Source organism: Molossus molossus, unplaced genomic scaffold (genome assembly GCF_014108415.1).
Source record: "Molossus molossus isolate mMolMol1 unplaced genomic scaffold, mMolMol1.p scaffold_m16_p_1, whole genome shotgun sequence".
Classification (NCBI taxonomy): Eukaryota; Metazoa; Chordata; class Mammalia; order Chiroptera; family Molossidae; genus Molossus; species Molossus molossus.
The window spans coordinates 76,120,804-76,140,958 of record NW_023425344.1 but is presented as its reverse complement, the minus strand read 5'-3'; the positions used below and the strand labels follow the sequence as shown (position 1 = coordinate 76,140,958).

At 33.2% G+C, this 20,155-nt stretch overlaps 1 pseudogene; it reads left to right on the top strand.

Annotated features, from left to right (window-relative positions):
* Positions 1-10,566: 10,566 nt before the first annotated feature.
* LOC118629475 overlaps positions 10,567-20,155 on the top strand; it is a 47,074-nt pseudogene continuing 37,485 nt past the window's right edge.

Genomic DNA, 20,155 nt, shown 5'->3' with positions numbered 1-20,155 from the left:
CCTTAAAGAAGAAATTCCTGCCATTTGTGACGACATGGATCAACCTGGAGGACATTATGCTAAGTGAAATAAGCCAGGCCCAGAAAGACAAATACATCATGTGGAACTAGTCAAACGCATAGAAGTAGAGAATAGAATAGTGTTTGTCATAGATTGGGAAGTAGGGAAAATGAAATGTTGCCCAAAGGATACAAAGTTTCAGTTACGCAGGTTCTGTAGATCTAATGTAAAACATGGTGACTATTGCTAACAATACTGTATCGTGAACTCGAAATTTGATAAAAGAGTAAATCCTAAATTTTCTCACCACACATATACAAAACCAAAATGGTAACTATGGGAGGTGATCGATATGTTAATTAGCTTGATTGTGATTATTTTACAATGTGTATGTAAGTTAAAACATTAATTTTGCATCTTAAATATAAAAAATTATTTGTCAATTATATCTCAACAAAGCTGAAAAAAAAAAAGACTATTTATTGTGTTTGTCCTATCTGAGAGGAAAATCTGACAGTTAATTTGTCTCCTCTCTTACTTAAGTACTTCCACTAATCAAATTGTCTCCTCTCTGAAATATGTCTGTGTCCAGTGGTGACAGAGCACATACTACAAACCTCATGGCCTTTGGATGGGGTCACTCTTTATTTTTGAGGACAAAGGGAAAGAGATGTGAAATGTTTCCCTGAAGTAAATGGTGTTAGTCTCAAAAGTGGATTTGGGATGTTATGGGTAACGTAGTACCAGTACTGAGCACTACATCAGTAACCAGGACTCCATGAATTCTTTAAAACTTTTTCTTTGTGGGCTTGTGCTATGCAGGGCCTCCAGCACAGGGCATCATGCCGAGCCCCTTCATGCTGGTTCTTGGGGTAGTCCTGATGATTTGTAATATGTGGTTACTGCAACCACCACCTAAGGACAGTTGATCTCGTAATAATATATTTTAAGATATACATCTGTATAGCTCTTGTGACTGCCACCAAGTGATTCATGTTAAAATATGAAACAACAATAAATGTTACTTAAAACTAGACAAAAAGGTGCAGCCTGAATTAAGCTTCACACCATTACTTGGTTTTAAAAGTGTTTTGGTTTATATATATATTTTTTATTTTTTTACTTAATTCTGTTAAAATGTGACAAGGGATTGGAGACCACATTGACATAAATAACAATTTCTGCTCTTTAAAAGGAAACTACTTTGCAGTACTTTGGAAACATCAGTGATGGGTATGCTGTTAAAACTGCAGTAGAAGTAAAACAAATAATTCTGCCAGCTATTTTAAGTGAATGCCTAAAGTGTCCTATTTAGTGCTCTAGGAATTATTAAAATATATTTGGTTTATATATTTTTCATCTTAATAAACAATACATTTATATGTATCCTCTTGGAATTTTATTTTCTCTATTGCATCCAAAATATTAATATAAGAAGTTGACATTAATATGAATCAAGACACTGACCTAAGTAAAAGGTTATGTTTTTGTGTAATAGTTTTATCAGATCCCTGAATAGGTAAAAGAGGACAACCTTAATTCTAGTATTCCTTTTTCTATAAAACACACATAAATATATCCTATTAGAAAGCTAGTAAAATTAGTTTAGTTCTTATACCATCACTTCTGCAACTGTAATGTACAAATATAGACCACATGAAGAATTTGCAAGTTAGCATCATATGTAATATATACAAACATTTGAGTCATTTTCAAATGTGTGTTTGATGTTTGATCAATTCATTACATTGTTAAAATGAAAGATGTATTTTTTTTTTCTTTATTGACTTTAGAAAGGGATGAAGGGAGAGGGAGAGAGAGATAGAAACATCAATGAGAGAGAACATCGATTGGCCGCCTCCTGCATGCCCCTCACTGGGGATCCGGCCCACAACCTGGGCATGTGGCCTGACTGGAAATTGAATCAGCAACCTCTTGGTGCATTGGTGTATGCTCACCCACTGAGCCACACCAGCTGGGTGAAAGATATAATCTTTTAACTACTCTAGGCTTTCTACATTAGATTCAACATACTTTCACAATACAAGTAACTGTATAATTTGTTATGAATATAAAACACATAGTATATAAAATTTATAGTAGAAAATATTGAAAATCAGCTATGAATAGTGAATCAACTTGTGAATTCTGAGATAACATTTCTCTGTATGTAATTTCAGATTTAGATTTATACTGAAAAAAAATGTTTATCCAAAATTGAGTCATACTGAATATGCTTTTTGGTAAACACTCTTATTGACTTAATCATATATCATGCCCAGTTTGCCATATCAAAAATACATATCCTTATTACCATTTTTAATCAGTGTAATATTTGTGTGTATTATGTAAACAGCACCTTCTTTTGGTAATTTTTATTTCTGTTCTTTCACTATTATAAACCTCATCAAGGCAAACTTTTCTTAAATATATATGTGATCAATCTTTCTACCGTTGCCTAATGATATATTCATGGAAAAGAATGTGTTCAATAAAATGTACTAACTATCTCCTGGGTGCTAGCCACACCTCTCGAGTCCAGGCGGCAATGAACAACGCAGACAAAGCTCCCTGCCCGCGTGCGGCATGTGGTCTAGTGAAGGTAAAACAATAAAAACAATGACATTAAAAATGATGATATGTACTATGGAGAAACAGAAAGTGTGGAAGGATGATTGAAGCGTCTGTCAAAAGAGATTTGTAATTTTTTATTTATTTATTTTTATTAATTAATTTTTGTTACAGAAGTTTCTTCTTTTCCCCCATTGATTCCCCCCTCTCCCTCCCTCCCTGCCCTGTCCCCAGCTGAGATTTGCAGTTTTGAATAGGATAATCTGGAAGTGTTGGGCAGTGTACATCAAACACTGTGAAACATATTGGTTGCTTATTTTCTATAAACCTTTTATCAATTACAGTTCCACCAACATTTGACAGAGTGTTTTTCTCACATTAAAAGAAAACCTTTAATGAAAGGTTATTAATAAAATGATATATATATTAAATTATTTTTTATTAATTTATTTTTGTTGCAGATGTTTCTCCTTTTTCCCCCATCCCCACCTAAAATGTTATATTATTTAAAAAATATTTTTCAGTTTTTGGAGATATCATTGACATACATCATGGTGTAAGTTTAAGATGTACAGCATAATAACTTGAAGTACATGAACATAATTTTAAATATGCAAAATCCAAATATTCTAAAATTTGCATTACTTGATAACTAATGAAATTGGTATTTATTTTTTATGACTCTTAAACATTTGTGTATTTTTTTATGTAAATTACCGGTTCATTTTACCATTAGAATTGCTGTCATTTAATTCTTGTAGCAGAGGCTGCAGAACTCGACCATTTCTCCGGAGCCTACTCCAGTGAACGCCAACCAACTTTTGGCTGCCACTATCTGTACCTGTTCCTTAGACGGTTCTCCAGAGCCACAGAGCCCACCCGACATCCAACATACAAGTGTCCAGACCACAAGTGTCAGAGAACTAACACCCCTTAGGGCAGCTCCGCAACAGTGGCGGCAGGAATTGGTGGTAAATAACTCACCTCCCTGACCCTTGCTTTTAAAACTCTGACGACTGTGTTATAGCCATTTCCCTAAGTTTCCCGTAGGACTGAGCTATTGTCACCCACAGTGGTAACTGCTATGATAATGCTCCCTTGATTAGCTGTCTTCACTTCCTTTTCTCCCTAACCTCTCTCCGGCCACTGCTTCCAGCACTTTCCACGTACATTGTTCACATGGGATCCTGTCCTCAGATCAGCTTGGGGACATGGAACACCGTTCTCAGATCAGAGTTGTTCGACTCCTTAATTGTTGCAAGCTTTAAATGGTCAATAATATAAGCATTTATCAGTTACATAGCTTACAGATGGTTTTTTAGTTTGTGGGTTCCTATAGTTTTCTCAGAAAAAAAAAATTGCATTTTTGTTAGGTAAAATGTATCCAATTTTTTTTTTTTTTAAATAATTTCTGCCTTTAGAGTCGCATTTACTTTTTTCCCCCTTAACTTCACTCTAAAATGTAAAAAAAAAAAGACAGAAACAAAAAAAACCCCACAAAAAACTCTTAGTACTCTTACTGTTTTTTCTTGTTTTGTTTTTTTACTTTTCATTTGGAATTTTGGAAGCAGAAGAGAAAGGTGGAGAGTGAAAGTTACTCTTTCTTTTTCATACCAGTAACTTTTTCCCAGTACTATTCAGACATTACGTTATTTGAAATCAAAGCTTGCCTTTGGCTATATTAAATAACAAAATTAGATCCTCAAACCAATTTTCCTTTCTTTTTCTATTCTGTGCTGCGGTGTGGTTCCTTAATACCTGAGTCCAAACCTGCACGTAGTAGTGAATCTGCTATTAAACATTACCTATGTATATATGTGTCACATTGGGAATTTGTTACCATATTAACAAGGCCACCAGTTCACATATTTAAATTTAACTCTTACTGTGAAAAAGTTTGGTCTTCTTATATTACATTTAGACAAAAAATCCTCTCTTGGCACTGATCATAGAGAGTGGTGATCATTTCATTTCATCTTGGTTTTTGGGTTAAGGACAATCTTAGCAACATCAGTAAAACGAGTTGTTGAATAATCTGCTTAGTTATGGCTGACCTCAACTTGATCATTTTCTTGGCTTTTAATGTACTCATGCTCTTAGGAAATGTTATTTATTGTATATATCATTCAATTAAGTATTCATGATAGAATAATTTCTATTGTTATAGTTTATTTTACATATATATACATTACCTATTCATGCTTTCAGGCATAGATTTAATTTTATTTCTGATTATGTCTTCAATGTACAGAGCTGAGAATGAGGTAGAGAATTTATTTGTAATTTTTGGATAAAAGAGGTAAATTTTAAAGATTTAAAAGCATATATTTTATTTTACAAAATATCATACATTCTAATATAAATAGCTTATGGATGAGTGTGACACTATCATTTTTTTTTTCATGTAAGAATGTAAACTCTCAATTTCCTTTATTTATTTTCTTAATACTTTAAAATCCCGAGTAGAGCGCTCAGTGATCAGAGACAAAGAAGGCTGGTGCCAAAGATGTGCTCTGCACAGAGAAAGACATGCTAGATTTTGTTTATAGTGTCATCAGATTTTAATTTTTCTCACAAGTTGGAGGACAATTATAAAATAGAATGATAAGAAAATTCTTGATTATTAAAACATTGAACTATAATTCTATCAGCAAAATCTGATGAATCAATGTATTTGTAGGACATAGTAGAGAACATTCTAGCAATTTTAAGTCTTTTCTATGCTTCGCTTTCTTTAGCACTGTATGTAAATGGAAATGTTTGTCATAAATCCCATAAAACTTTTATCACAAACAATATCTCAAGACCTTTAGATAAAAAAGCTTATTTGAGCTTGTACAAAGCTGTAATAATAGTTTTACTACCAGAGTATCTATTTATCTGCTCAGGATTATATAAGTATTTGTTTTATTTATTATGTCAGACAATACAATTCATATTAATATTCAGTATCAAAATTTTCATTCATGATATTTTTAGCATAACTGTATTCATAAAATGTGAGTCCTTTCATATGGCTAAAGAAGTTTCCTATGAATTTACTAAGAAGAAACTTCAAATGTAGTTCACATTACAAATGGTCGATATTTTTTAAAATGTGAAAATTATTTTAAATAATGTGAACCTGTTTTTCATTTCTTCATTTACTTTTCAGATTCAAGTTATTCTTTCTTAGCTCATGCAACCTTGATCAATTTTCCTCTGATTATATCTCATCTATCACTGTTCAGTACCCATCTTCTTTGTTTTCAAGCACTACCTATAAAATGAGAAAAAAGAGAAAAATGTGCTTTTTTATGCTAGTTAAAAAATAACTTACAACAAAGTCTAAAATATAAGTTTATCTGACCAAAGTATATTATCATTCTGATGTTTAACTTTTTTTTCAAACATTTGTCTACATCATTTATGAATTTATATTTAATTGAAATTCTACTGTGATGATTTTAATTTAAAATGTTCCAGGAAGCTTAATGATAAATATAAATATATAAAGATAATATAGCAACATAATTTATAGAATAGTTTCCTCATATTATTAAGTTTGGAGCTATTTTATTCTCTGGCTTGATCTTTATAATAGTGATTTTACCTGTAAATACTCTAATGCTGAGCCAGTTATATTACGCATTCCCTTTCATTGATGAGTTTTCTTCATATTTTTAGATTTAGAAATCATTTGTTGTATAAATAAGAAGATATAAACAATAATTTCTGTTTTGTATAGGGAACTGTTGTCTAAGAAGAACACAACTGTACAAGGAAGTTACTGAAATATGCAGGATTTAAAAATGGATGGTTCTAAGGGCTCCGTAATTTTACTTTCATCTTTAAGATGAAATGATGGAAGTATCTGGTGCTTTTCCTATCAGTCTTTTACATATACATACTGTGCATGTTTTTTCCCCCTTGGTTCTCTAGAAGGGGCAAGTGACACTGAGATACAACTCTACTGGACTGTTCAAACTGTTTTATTTTCGAATGGTTATCTTGGTTAAGTTCCTATTTCATAACAGAGATCTGAGTGTCAGCTCCAAATAAAGTACTGAAACATCTGCATTAAACTTCTTCACCCTTCATTGGTGGCTCATCCATCTATAGACAAAGTGCCATGACTTCCTCTGCTACTTCAGCTCCTATTGGCTATGGACTAATCTTCCAACTTTGATAATGTCTCTTTCACATACCCTTTAAGCCATCAGTCAAATAATTCAAATCAAATAAAAAATAAAAAAATATTTTAAACTATTGTTTTGTCCTGAAAGTAGCATGTGATAGGACTATTTCAAAGTAAAGCCAAATCAATATCTAGAGATAGAGAAATGCTTTGCAAAGAAGAGTGTTAGAATACCTGTTTTTCCTAATAAGTGTGTCAATATGATTATAGAAACAAAATAACCTTAACTTAAGCTTTGACCTTGACTCTTAGCTCACAGGTCCACAGAGTAAAATAATTATGAGATTTCTAGAGAAGTTCTACACATAATTAAGATAATAAGTGTTAATACTCTGTAGTGATAAGAAAGGTTGCACATGATTGGCAGATAAGCAGAGTATACATCGGAAAGCACCTTTTTACTGGGTTTTTATTCTTTTCTCAAAGCATTTTCTGACAATTAGTGGAGAATTATTTTATATCTAGATTTTCATGAAAAAGAAGTTGTCAAGTTATGTGTTCTGAATTATTAGATAAACAGGTTTGGTTTCTAAGTATGCAATAAACTTATAATCTGGATGTGTAGGATGGAACAGAAACTATAATTTAGCTAACTGAAGTCATGGGAGGTTGACTTGAGTATTATGACTTCCCTGATTAGACAAGGGAAGGCTGACAGTCTAATGCAGTATGTTAATAACAACACAAATATACAACAATAGGTATCACTTATTCATTTTTTCCAGGTACTAGATATATATACTTTAAATACATTCTCCTAATTTCCTAACAGCTTGTGCAGTAGACATTATCATTAGTGATGAGAACATTATTGTCTCACAGAGCAGACATGATTTGTCTATGATCACTGAGGATGGTAGGGGCAAAACTGGGATTTAAATTATAATGTACCTAACTTCAAAGGCTCTGCTCATTACACCAGTCCTCTCTTTCACTGTTGGTAAGAGAGAGTTCAGCACACCTCAAGCATAAGATCTATTCAATATTACTGATAGTAATGGTCAACCTTTTCAGGAAGATAAAACAGGAAAAGATTTCTTTCTATAGGTGCATTCATTCACCCTGTCACTCATTCAGAAAATACCTATTGAGTACCTTCTGTGTGCCAAGCTATATTTAAGGACAGATATGTGCAAGCATTAGGATTCTTTGAGGTTCCCATATTGCAGATTCTGCCCATGTCTGAAGGTAGGAGAATAGTAGAAATCCCATTGTTAATTTAGATAGGACTAATATTTAGCCAACACACATTGGGATGGCTTTGCCTGTTGTTGAAATATGTCTGTTTCTGTTGACAAATAGCCTTTGTTTCAAACTCCTCCCCAACCCAGGGCCTTTCAATGGCCCCCACCCTTTTCTGGGACCACTGCAGAACTCCCCACAACTAAAGGATTAGCATCTTATAAGGACCTTCAAGATCTGCTTTTATGGTATTATGATTGGCCAGTGCCATCACTATTAGATCAGCCTTTAGGCAACAAAATGGGCTCCCTGCCTAGTCATGCCCAAGGGTTTTCCCTACTCCCATCCAGTCACTTAGTCAGTAAATATCTATTGAGTTTATCCTGTGTCCCATGTTACAAGGACCTCATGGTAGATGCGAGGGCCACACTGGAACCTCCAGATAGCTCACTAAATGGTTTGCAGCTGTTGAACTGGCCCATTTACTCCTATTTCCCTCTACCCAGAGCAGGTCCAAATACCAGAAGGAAAGGGTGGCATGTCTGAGGAGGACAGGAGTCCATCTGCCTCCATGAGGTTATAGCCACACACCACTGTTCCTACCGCAGTCTTCAGATAGTGCTTCGGTAGACTGTAGCCTCACCGGGGCGCTGAGAAAGCAGACAGAGATGGAGAGAGCTAGCTGATAGATAGCGGGTAATTTGGACAGCCTCAGGCAAAGACTGCTGACTCTTCTGGCAGAGTGGGGATTTTTGCAAAGGAGGAAGAAACAGAAGATGGAAGAAGCCCATGGGAGTAATAGGAGGCCAGGAGATGCCAGGAGTACAAATCCTTCTTTTCAACATCCTCAGTTAAATATCACCTCCAAGTCATTGCATAACAACTAGTCACAGGCATTAATGGCATCAATAATAACAATAAATCAAGGGCCAGATATCATTCCAACACATCTGTGTGTTTCTCATTCAATGGGCAAGGAAATTGAGGCATTGAAAGCGATTTAAAACTGAAATGGCAGGCAGAGCCATTTTTTAACTAGGGTAGCCTGGCAAGAGTTTCGTGTTCTCATTCACCACCTTGTGCCACCTCTCACCTGAAAGATTAGTTTAATCCTATTAAAATGAGGTTCAGATTTATTGTTGTCATGCTGCAATTGCTAATAGAAAATTTAATCTATAAGGATCTTAGAAGCAGGCTAGAAAAATTTTAAATGCATCTGCTTTTAATTTAATGGAAGCTGAGGGAGGAGTGAGCACTATGAACAGTATTGATATGATGAGAAATCCTTTATTTATTGATGCACCTAATGACTATCAATTAAATGGGAGAGATTGTTTAAAAGTTGGATGCAGTTCTCTGTGTCAACTCATGAATTAGGCAGAGGCATTATTTAGTGATAGTCTTGCCAAATAAAAGATTATATCAAGCATTTCCAAAAACCAATAAATGATTTTGAAATTATTAGGATAATTTGCGCTATGATTTGTCACTCATTAAGCAGTTTCATAATCCATAATTTTGTTAATTTAGAGAATAAACATGAATATATTTTAGATGGTATATGCATATACTGAATTACAGACACCGTCAAAGCTTTGGGAATCTGTGAGTACTTAGGACAGATAAAATGCTGCTATGAATTAAGAGTATAAAGGCATATGGGACTTTTCCCTAAGATCTCATGCATCTAGTTTTTATTATAGAGCTATGCTTAGTTAATTTTGATGTGTAATTCAAATTTTATAAAAAATATTAATTTTTCAAATTACTAGAATACATTTCATTATAAATATCTTCATAAAATGAAACAAGATATACCAAAGCAACAAAAAAAGAAAAGAAAAATAATTAAGCGACCCCTTTAGAGTCTTGCTGAGAACGACACCAGTAAGAAACCAGGAGGCGTCACTGAGATACAAATGACAGGCGGACGCGGCTCGATTTTGTTCTAATAAATCTCACTTCCTCCTGCATGTAGGCTGTGCAAATAAAATTTGTTCCTCAGCAAAATTAAAAATGGCTACTTGTCATAGAACTTCAAGGACTCGCACCAATCTTCAAAACCACGCATTTTAATTTGTGAAAGCCGAGCAAAGGTCTACTTGAAATAGCATCAAGTGTGTGATTGATTCCCTAGAGAAAGCCCACCGAACCCTGGGCGTCCCCAGGGAGGCGGGAGCAGATCATCAGCCCGGTGCCTCCTTACAAAGGTGAAGCAAGTGAGACTCGATCCCTGGGCTCCAGAAGCCTGGCTGTGGCCGGGCTGGGTGGGTTCATGTGTAGCAGAAACATGTTTCCCAGTGTCTTATGTTGCCTCCTCACCAAGCCTCACGATGAGAAAAACAAAAACAAAACAACTCAATTATTTACAGTAGTCATTTTCACCTCAGTGAAGTTTTAGAGGGAGTCCAGAAACAATCTGCGTACCTGTGGCAAATTAAGGAAAACTGGAACTAATCGAACTTCTGCAGGAGTCATGAAGTTGGCCAAAAGGATTTGAAAGTGTCCTAAAAAAGGATGGCTTCCACATTGCAGTGCGTGGGTAGGACACACCATCTGGCCAATTTCTGAAAGCCTGGAATGAGAGCAGCTAAAGGTTGCCAACCCCCCATGATCAGAAGTGAGAGTCTCTGACAATGCCTATTAATTATGTCATGAAACTAACGGAACCAGCCCCAGCCACAGGCCTCGTGGCAGAGGTGAAAATGGACCTCGTGAAGTCTAAAAACGCTGGAGTGTTGGCAAGTTTGACAGTTGGGAATCAAGTAGCAGAATAAAAGGCTCTTTAATATTATTTTATGAACTCTATCTTTAAAACCCAAGCTTCAAGTCCTTCAAGTAGAGAAGACTGTAGAGCTGAGCTCACATGGTTGTCCGGCTGGTGTCTTTGTTTTTCCAGCAGGACGATGGGAGCCCACTATTCAACAGCTGCCAGAGGCTTTTTTCTTGTGAGTGGAGATGAGATTTTTTTTTAAATCGTGGCTACATAAAACAATAGGTCACATTCAGCTCTTCATCTGTCTTTTATGTCTCCCTCTGGATTGCTTAAAGAGGCAACAGTTTATTTATAATGCCCATTATACTCTAAATAATATTTAATAAAGGCTTGTTTTTAAAGTTATCAGAGAAATCACGTAAGTCTACCTTTAGGATGAGAGAAAAGGCAGTTGTCTCCCTGTAACTTTCCTGACCCTGCTGAGGCATGCAATTTGCTTGTACACTTTATCCAATTTTGAACATGACATTGTGGGGAACAAAAGATGACAGCAGTTGATCCAAAATCGAGTGTTGTCAGTGACAAAAAGCTGAGGCGCTTCTGAGTCTGTACTCGAGAGGAGAAAAGCAAAGCAAATTGATATATCTTGACCAAAAGTTCAAAATCAAAAGACTTTAGAAAACTAGAATACTAAAAAAAATATTTTACTGATGTGTTAATTACACTTCGGTCAGTCACATTGGCAGCTCTTCAAGTGAGAGAGTATTGGACATCAATGTATGCCTTCCAAGTGAGATCTGCTTAATTGAAAAATAAATCATATTACGTTCAGGGTTCCCAACCTCCTGAGTGTCCCGTTTAACCCAGAAGTTTTCACAAGTGGTAGAGAGTCGTGTAATGTTTGCTTTCTTCCTGATCCTTTTGATTTGGTGTTAAAAGGTAGGGACATATAAAAAAGTTGGGGATCAAATAATAAACATTCCTCTGGCACAACGTGCAGACAGTTCGTCAGAGAAAATAATCTATTTGTAGAATGCTTATTTGCTCCTCCTCAGGTGCTTCTTTGCTCGGCTGGGGACTAAAGAAAGGTAATTCCTTGTCAAAAGCAGTGATGTGGGACAGATAGAATGCTTGTTTTTTTCCTGAGTTCTTGTGACAATTTGTGTTTGATTTTTTTCTAAAGGGAAAGGAACTAATGTATCCTGATGCCTTATGTGTCATAGATGCTTCAAAAGCATTTTCTCATTCTATTGTCAAAAGAAGTATGTGAGTCAGGTACTTTTCTTGAATAATACAGACACATACCATATTTAAATGAAAGATTTTACCGAAGTTACATTTTTATTTCAAAGACTTTTGAAAATCAAAAGCTAAATGGTCACATCACATAAATAGTACAACCTCTTGAATTTCATTCTCTTAAATTGCAGGATGGCAGGATGTGAACTTTCGTGTATCAGTTCGTCTGGATTTTCAGATTTTAAAATCGTTGAGATTGGAAAGATTGAAAACCACTTTTTAAAGATAGTCTTCTACAATGTTTGCGGTAAATTTAGTAGTTCTCATTTTGTAGTGATCCCAATTTGTGTGGCCCACATTTCAGCCTACAGGTATTGTTAGAAAAATCGATACAGCTGAAAATAAGGTGAATTGTACCAAAATTATCTTTGGAATAGAGGAAGTTATCTCAAATCCTCACACTATGTCAGACACTCTTGAAACAGTCCCATTTGGAAAACACAGACTAGTCTGATACGCTTTTAATCATAGCTAGATATGTATGCTTATACAAGTCAACTAGAAGAGTTTCATAAAAAAGAGGCAAAGAAATTTTATGTTAATCTAATAAGTGTATTTGGGTATATGAACTCATAACTGTATGTTTACTGTTGTTGCAGAAAAGCCACTTAAAGTGATTTAAAAATAAACAGTTCCATAGTTATATTGTAGAGATTACTCATATATAAATGCAGAATGAATGAAGAAAACGCTACTGTTGTACTGTAATATACAGATAAGCACATGTGGCTGAGGATAAAATTTGCCATGACAGTATCAAAATTTGTTTAAAAGCTTGCCATATTTAAAATTACTTAGAAGGAAGTGAGGATAATATTCTCCAGGAAACTCCGTGCATGACTGAAACTGTGGCTACGCAACGAGAAAGCTGTTAATGTCTAAAATGCACATAAAGAGTTTTAATAAAGCTGTTTCGTGACATGTGAGACCGGAACCAAGGAAATTCTTTATTAATAATTTAAATAGCCTCAGTAGAGAATTGAGATAATGTTGGTTTATGTGTTCAGTTTGGCTTATGTATTCAAATCGAACAATATCCTCTTTTTAAATTGTGTCATAAAAATTTCCACTAGACTGTAAGCCCCATGAGCTTGCATTGTAGCATTTCTGAAACACAGCAGGCTTCAGTAAGTACCTGCTGGATAATGGATGAATTAAGAACGATTTTTATCAGTTCCAATGGAAAAGATACAATTCCATGACTTGATTGATTTATTCATTCATCAAGTATTCATTAGTACACTGGTCCAAGCATTTTTCATAATGTAAAAATAGTGCCTTTATTCTCAGAAGTTCTGTTTTTGTTTATTAGCTTTTTTTGTTTATTTGGCGATTATTTTCTGAGGTTTAATTTTCCTTGTTTTGATTATTTTATGTTTTTCTAGAATTTCAAGTAATATATTTCAGGGTGACCTAAGATATTAAATCATGTCCTAAGAAAGATACCCAAATGACATGAATTTTCTATTTTATCTATTATGTGATATTTTTAGCAATTCAGAAATAGAAATTAAAGTTATGTTCACATTTCTTGTTCATAACCGATCCCAAGTAATTTTGTTATATTCAGCCAACTACTTCAAATTTTACAGTAATGTTTATGAAAACCAGTTATATATTGCTTTAATTTTTCTAGAAAATGCTTTAACATTATTGTGGGCATAAAATATTTTCACTTCTTTGAATCTGAGACATTTATATAACAATATTTTTATGAATTTTTTATAAATACTATTTACAGATCAAATATTATCTTAAGTATATCAAAATATCAAAATAATGTCAAAAGTATACTTGTTACATTTTTTGCCAAATACGATTTTTCATAAATACTCTTAGTATTTCTTAGATATTGAATATATTAATATATTTATCACAAAATATGTGATTTAAAGATATTTATATATATTTTCATAAGCATTTTTATAGTATATCCTAGATATTAAATATATGAATTACTAGGACTTAATGTATTACATTAGAACATGTTATTTTTATACTGAATTACATTTTCATAAAAATACTGTACAAGTAAGTAGCAATTTAAGTATCTACAGATCTATTTATGTTGAGTAGTAAAATCATAGGCCAGTCACTTTTGTCATTATTGCCAATAAAATAATTTGGAGAGAAAACAGAATTATGGCTTATTGGTTAAAGCATAAATAAACTAAATATCAAGTAAGATCAAGGGGAAGGAAGAACAGGAGTCAGTTTATGACCATAATCATGCTTTGTTCCCTAAGACCATATATATGGCTTTCCTATGTCACATTACTCTTCATACTGATGAAAGTGAGTTCTAAAGATTTGAAGTGAAAGAATTTTATAAACATTATTTCATCCTTTAATTAACATTGTTTATTAGGAGGAAAATAAGAAAGGAAGCACATAATAAATTGTTTAGGAGACTTCATTGAATTTTCTTTGTTACTATAGTACTATATGATGTTTACATATATGTTTAAAACTTTTTATTTTCCTCATTTGGAAATAGAAGTAGAAAGAAGTAAGTTTCCAATTAAAAAACTTTTTATATAACCACTTTGCTGCTATGCTTATGGTAAGGTGAAATTCATAGTAGTAAAAGTTATAGTGAATTAGAAAATTAGCTAAAATCGTGCCCCCATGTCTTCCCTTTATATTAGTTCCAAGCTGTTCTGTTCCAAATATGTAATAGGAATACAAAAGTGGAACGGATGAAGACATATATGCTTATTCATGTACATGTGCCATGGTTTATCATGAATTCTGAAATATTCATTCATATAATTAATATCAATATAAGTGGAATTATTTTATTTTTAATTCTTTTCTGATACAGAAATATTGTCTATTTGTGTATGCTGATTTTGAATCTTACAATTTTACTAAATTAATTTATTCTGACAATTGTCTTGTATATTTCTTAGATTTTTATACATTGATGATAATGTTGTTTGCTAAACAAGAAATATTAGTTCTTGCTTCAAATACATTATACCTCTTATTTCCGTTTTCTTCTGTTGTTGTCCTAGCTATCACCTCCAGTGCAATATTAAATAAAAATGGTGAGGGATAACATTCTTGCCTTTCCCCCAGTCTTAGAGGAAAAATGTTAGTATTTTACTGTATTTAAGATGTAGATTTTCAAAGATGTAGGTTTAATGTGTATGTCACATATCCATTATGAGAGCACCTCTGTTACAAGACTGAGCTCTTTTGTTCCTCATAGTAGTTGTTGCATTACATGCTATTTAGTCTGATATTTACTCTTAATTTAGTTTTTAAACTAATTTTTGATTATATCTCTGCCCAATTTTTACTATTTATTCTCTCTGTTGTTTGATTAACATATGATCATCTCAATAGATGCCTAAAAAGTATTTCACAAAATTTAGCAAACTTTCACTATAGAAACTTAACAAACCAAAGACTGAAGGAATGTTCCTCAAAATAATAAAGGCCATATAAGGCAAATACACAATTAACATCATAATCAATAGTAAAAAAACTAAAAGCTTTTTCTCTGCCTCCATTTGCAGATGACATAATACCAACCAACAAACAAGCAACCCCCCCAAAAACCAAAGGACTCCACAAAAAAACCTGTTAGAAGTAATCAATTAATTCAGTAAAGTTGCAATATAGAATATCAACCTATCAAAATCAGTTATGTTTCTATACACTAACAATGAACTCTCTGAAAATGAAATCAGGAAATAATCCAAATAAAGATCTTACACTGAAAACTGTTGGACATTGATAAAATAAATTAAAGAAGACACAAATAAATAGAAAGATATACTGTATTCATGGATAAGAAGACTCAATACTGCTAACCTCAACATAGGTCAACTAACGTTTGACAAGGGGGCCAAGAATACACAATAGGGAAATGATAGTCTCATCAATAAATGGTGCTGGAAAAACTCAATTTTCACTTGCAAAAGAATGAAGTTGGACCTTTGTGTTACACCATAAATAATAACTCAAATGGATCAAAGAATTAAATGTAAAGCCTGAAACTATAAAACTCCTAGAAGAAAGCATAGGGGAAAAGCTCCTTGACATTGATCTTAGCAGTGGATTTTTGGATCTGACACCAAAATCACAGGCAACACAAGCTAAACAAATGAGTCGGGCTACATCAGAGTAAAAAGCTTCTACACAGCAAAGGAAACAGTCAACAAAAGAAAAGGCTACCTATAGAATGGAAGAAATATAAGCAAGTCATATTTCTGATAAAAGAATATAGCCAAAATATATAAGGAATGCTATAATTCAATAGCAAAAAACCAAACCCAATTTAAAAATGGGCAAAATACCAGATTAGACTTTTATCCAAAGCAGACATATATGGTGAACAGAGGTGTTTTTATTTCAAAGACTTTTGAAAACCAGAAGCTCAAAGGTCACATCAAATAAACATCATAACCGCTTGAATTTTATTTTCTTAAATTGCAGGATAGCAGGATGTGAACTTTGGTATATTAGTCTCTGTTTGGATTTTCAGATTTTAAAATCTTTGACATTGGAAAGATTGAAAAACACTTTGTAAAAATTTTTATTTTTTTTGTTGGAAGTATTACAGATGTTCCCCCTTTTTTCCCCACATTGATCCCTCCACCCTGCTCCTCCCACAAGGCCTTCACTGCACTATTGTCAGTGTCCATAGGTTATACATATATGCATATAAATTCTTTGGTTAATCTCTTCCCTCTCCCTACCTTTCCTCTGAGATTCATCAGTCTGTCCCTTGCTTCCATGTCACTGGATCTGTTTTGTTTATCAGGTAATTTTGTTCATTAGATTCCACATATAAGTGAGATCATGTGATACTTGTCTTTCTCTGACTGACTTATTTCGCTTAGCATAATACTCTCCAGGTCCCTCCATGCTGTCTCAAAGAGTAAGAGATCCTTCTTTTTCACAGCTGCATAGTATTCCATTGTATAAATGTACCATTATCTTTAAAAATGGTTTTCATCTACTCATGAGGACTTTTTAAAGCTAATCCTCTACAATGTTTGAGGTAAATTCAATATCTCTCATTTTGTAGTGATCCTAATTTGTGTGGCCCAGTGTTCAGCCTACAAGTACTGTTAGAAAAGTACAGCTGAAAATAAGGTGTATTTTACAAAAATTATCTTTGGAATAGAGTGAGTCATTTCAAATTTTCTTATAATATCAGATACTCTTGAAACAAAGTCCCATTTGGAAAAGACACATTAATCTGATACAACTTTAATCATAGCTAGATATGTGTGGTTATTGAAGTCAGATATAAAAAGATGCTCAAAATTACTAATTACCAGAGAAATGAAAATCAAAACTATAAGGAGGTATCACCTGACACATTTAGAAAGGCTTTTATTAAAAGGCAACATATAACTAGTACTGGCAAGGGTATGGAGTAAAGGGATCGCTTGTACACTGTTGGTGGGCATGTTAAAATGGTATAGCTACTATGTAGTAATAAAACTAGAAGTACCATATGATCCAGCAATTCCACCTCTGGGTGTTCATCCAAAGGAAATGAATTTAAGATCTTGAAAAGATATCTGCACACCTGTGTTCATGGCAGCATCATTTACAATATTCAAGAAATGGCAACAAAATAACATAAATGTCTATCAGTGAAAGAATGGATAAAGAATATATAAAACACACACACGTACACTTGCACACACACACATACACACACACACAGTTAAAATGTGAGGTGATGGATTAACACATTGTGCTAATCATTTCACAATGTACGTGTTTATCAAATCATCACATTATACACCTTAAATATGTGCAAATTTTATTTCTCAATTACACTTCAGTAAAGCTGAGGAGTAGAAAAGAGAAAAAATGAGAAAGTTTTAAGAAAACAAAATCATTGCTCTTAGGGACTTACAGGGGAAAAATGATTTTTCTAAGATAAAAAATAGAAAGTTAAATAGCTGTGTTGGAATATACACAGTTTTTGTAATTTAACACTGATGATTATTCTTAAAATCATAGTGATATTTCAATTAAAATTTCACTCTGATGGCCAGGTAAATCTAGAAAAGTGATAGTAACACAGACCTTGAAATATGAGAGTGAGATCATTGAATAACTTACAAAATAGGAACACTAAGGAAGTGCATTTGCCACTTCAGAGTCTAAATGAAATTTCAAAGTTTCAGTTAAAAATTATAGCATTTGGTCTTGAGAAACGAGAGATCATAGAAATTACTTAATAATAGGTGTACAATAAAATCTGTACTTGTTAAAAAAATTCCCCACTTCACTTAAAAAATCCATATATATGCAACATGATTTTAAAATTGTGCATATATAAATATGTAATATAAATAATTATAGCATTTTTAACATTTTTTAAATATGTGGAAGACCTCTATCTATCTATCTATCATCTATCTATCTATCTATCATCTATGTATCATCTATCCACCTGTCTAACCACCTATCTATCAATCCTCTTTTAAATATAATTAGAACAGTGCCTGGCATATAATTAAATTAAATTGTTGTTGAATGAATAGGTCATTTCTTCTGATCACTCCAGCATGTCAGCTGTACGTTACTGCTACCGGCATTTATCCCGGTTCCACATTCTGTCCTGGATTTGGGAACACTGAGCGTGCGCTCTGTATCTCTCTGCATTTTTAGCAAAGTGACTGGTACAGCATTTATTGTTGGCCCATATTATTTATGATATGACTTTGTGAAGAGATTGGTTCTTATGAGTCAATAAATATATAACATTGTTGTCCTTGAAAACTGATTTTTTTGTGTAGACATTGCATTTCAGAGCAAGAACTCAGGATTATAAAAATGTCATTTTGTTGACACGTGAAAGTAAGGCATAGAGTCATCGAAGGTAATTAGATTTTACCCACAAATTATGAGTAAATATCAGTACCAGTTCATGATTGTGTTAGATTTTTTACTTTTATATGAACATTAATTTTTATTCAGTGATTATTATATCTTGCTAGGTCAACTTTCCAAAATATAGCCATCATATATTTTACTTTTCTTACGCCAGTAGGAGACTCAGAAATAAACAAACAAACAAACAACAAAAACCTATAAACATATTAAAGTTTCTGTGAAATATTAGTAAATCTAAAAACAATAAATGCTATGATTGCTTGTATAGTTTAAGCTTAATAGTGATTTTTAAACAATGCAATAGGGTTTATTGTTATAAAAATGATGACAGCTTTAATTAACTTTTTGATAGTAGTACAAGTCAAGGTGTCAATAAGGAAAGATGGATTTGGTTCTTAAATGACTAGATAAAAGTAAGTACTGTTTTTGTTTATCTCCTTTTAAATATAGACAAAAATTATGTGATATATTTACTAATATATTCTGATTTGGGTTGTGCTATTACATATAATGGAAAACATTTGTTATTCAAGGTAGGCTTCTTCTGATCGGTTTCTGTCTTTCATTAAAACATTTCATCGATCTTTCTTATTTCTATTATGAATTGAGAAATAGCAAAGAGAAAAAATAGTCTACTTTTCTCATAGCACCTAGCCTTGCACTGTCAGAAATGTCACAGGTTAATGGTACAGCTCAGTTCCATTTATCTTATTCTGACAACTCAACCAAGCTAGCACAATCTAGCAAAAACATTCTTCCCAAACCAGGTGACATTCTCGGCCTTTGTTGCTTTAACGTGGTGGCTGCGAGAGCCTTTATTGTGCAATAACTTTGTGCAGAAACTTTTTGCTTCAGGTATTTTTAGTATTTGATCAAGGGAAAGAGTGTTTAGAATTTAAAATAGTGTCTCAAATCTAAATATACAGAGTACTCTTTTACTTTCAACCAACCTATCTAAAAACTGTAGATATCTTTAAAATATGTATCATTTGAGAGCTGTAAACATTAGAGAATATATTTATAATTATCTAACTTTCTGATTGCATAAACAGTTAGTTTTTAAGGTTGAAAAACTTAATTTAACATCATGATTGATACAGTGTCTCAGAAGCATTGCCCAGGTCACTTGGTAAATGAGTCTGAATATCTTTGTGGAATATATCTCAGTGTTGATGGAAATTTAAACAAGTTATGACACTTGAATATTTCTAAGTTCATTTCCTTGTTCTGAATTTGATTTTGAATAATATCCTGCCTTCTCTGTCAAGGAAATAATCATATTAAAATAGTGTCTGTAATACTTTTCTCTATTTTTGATTGGCCACATTTAATAAGAT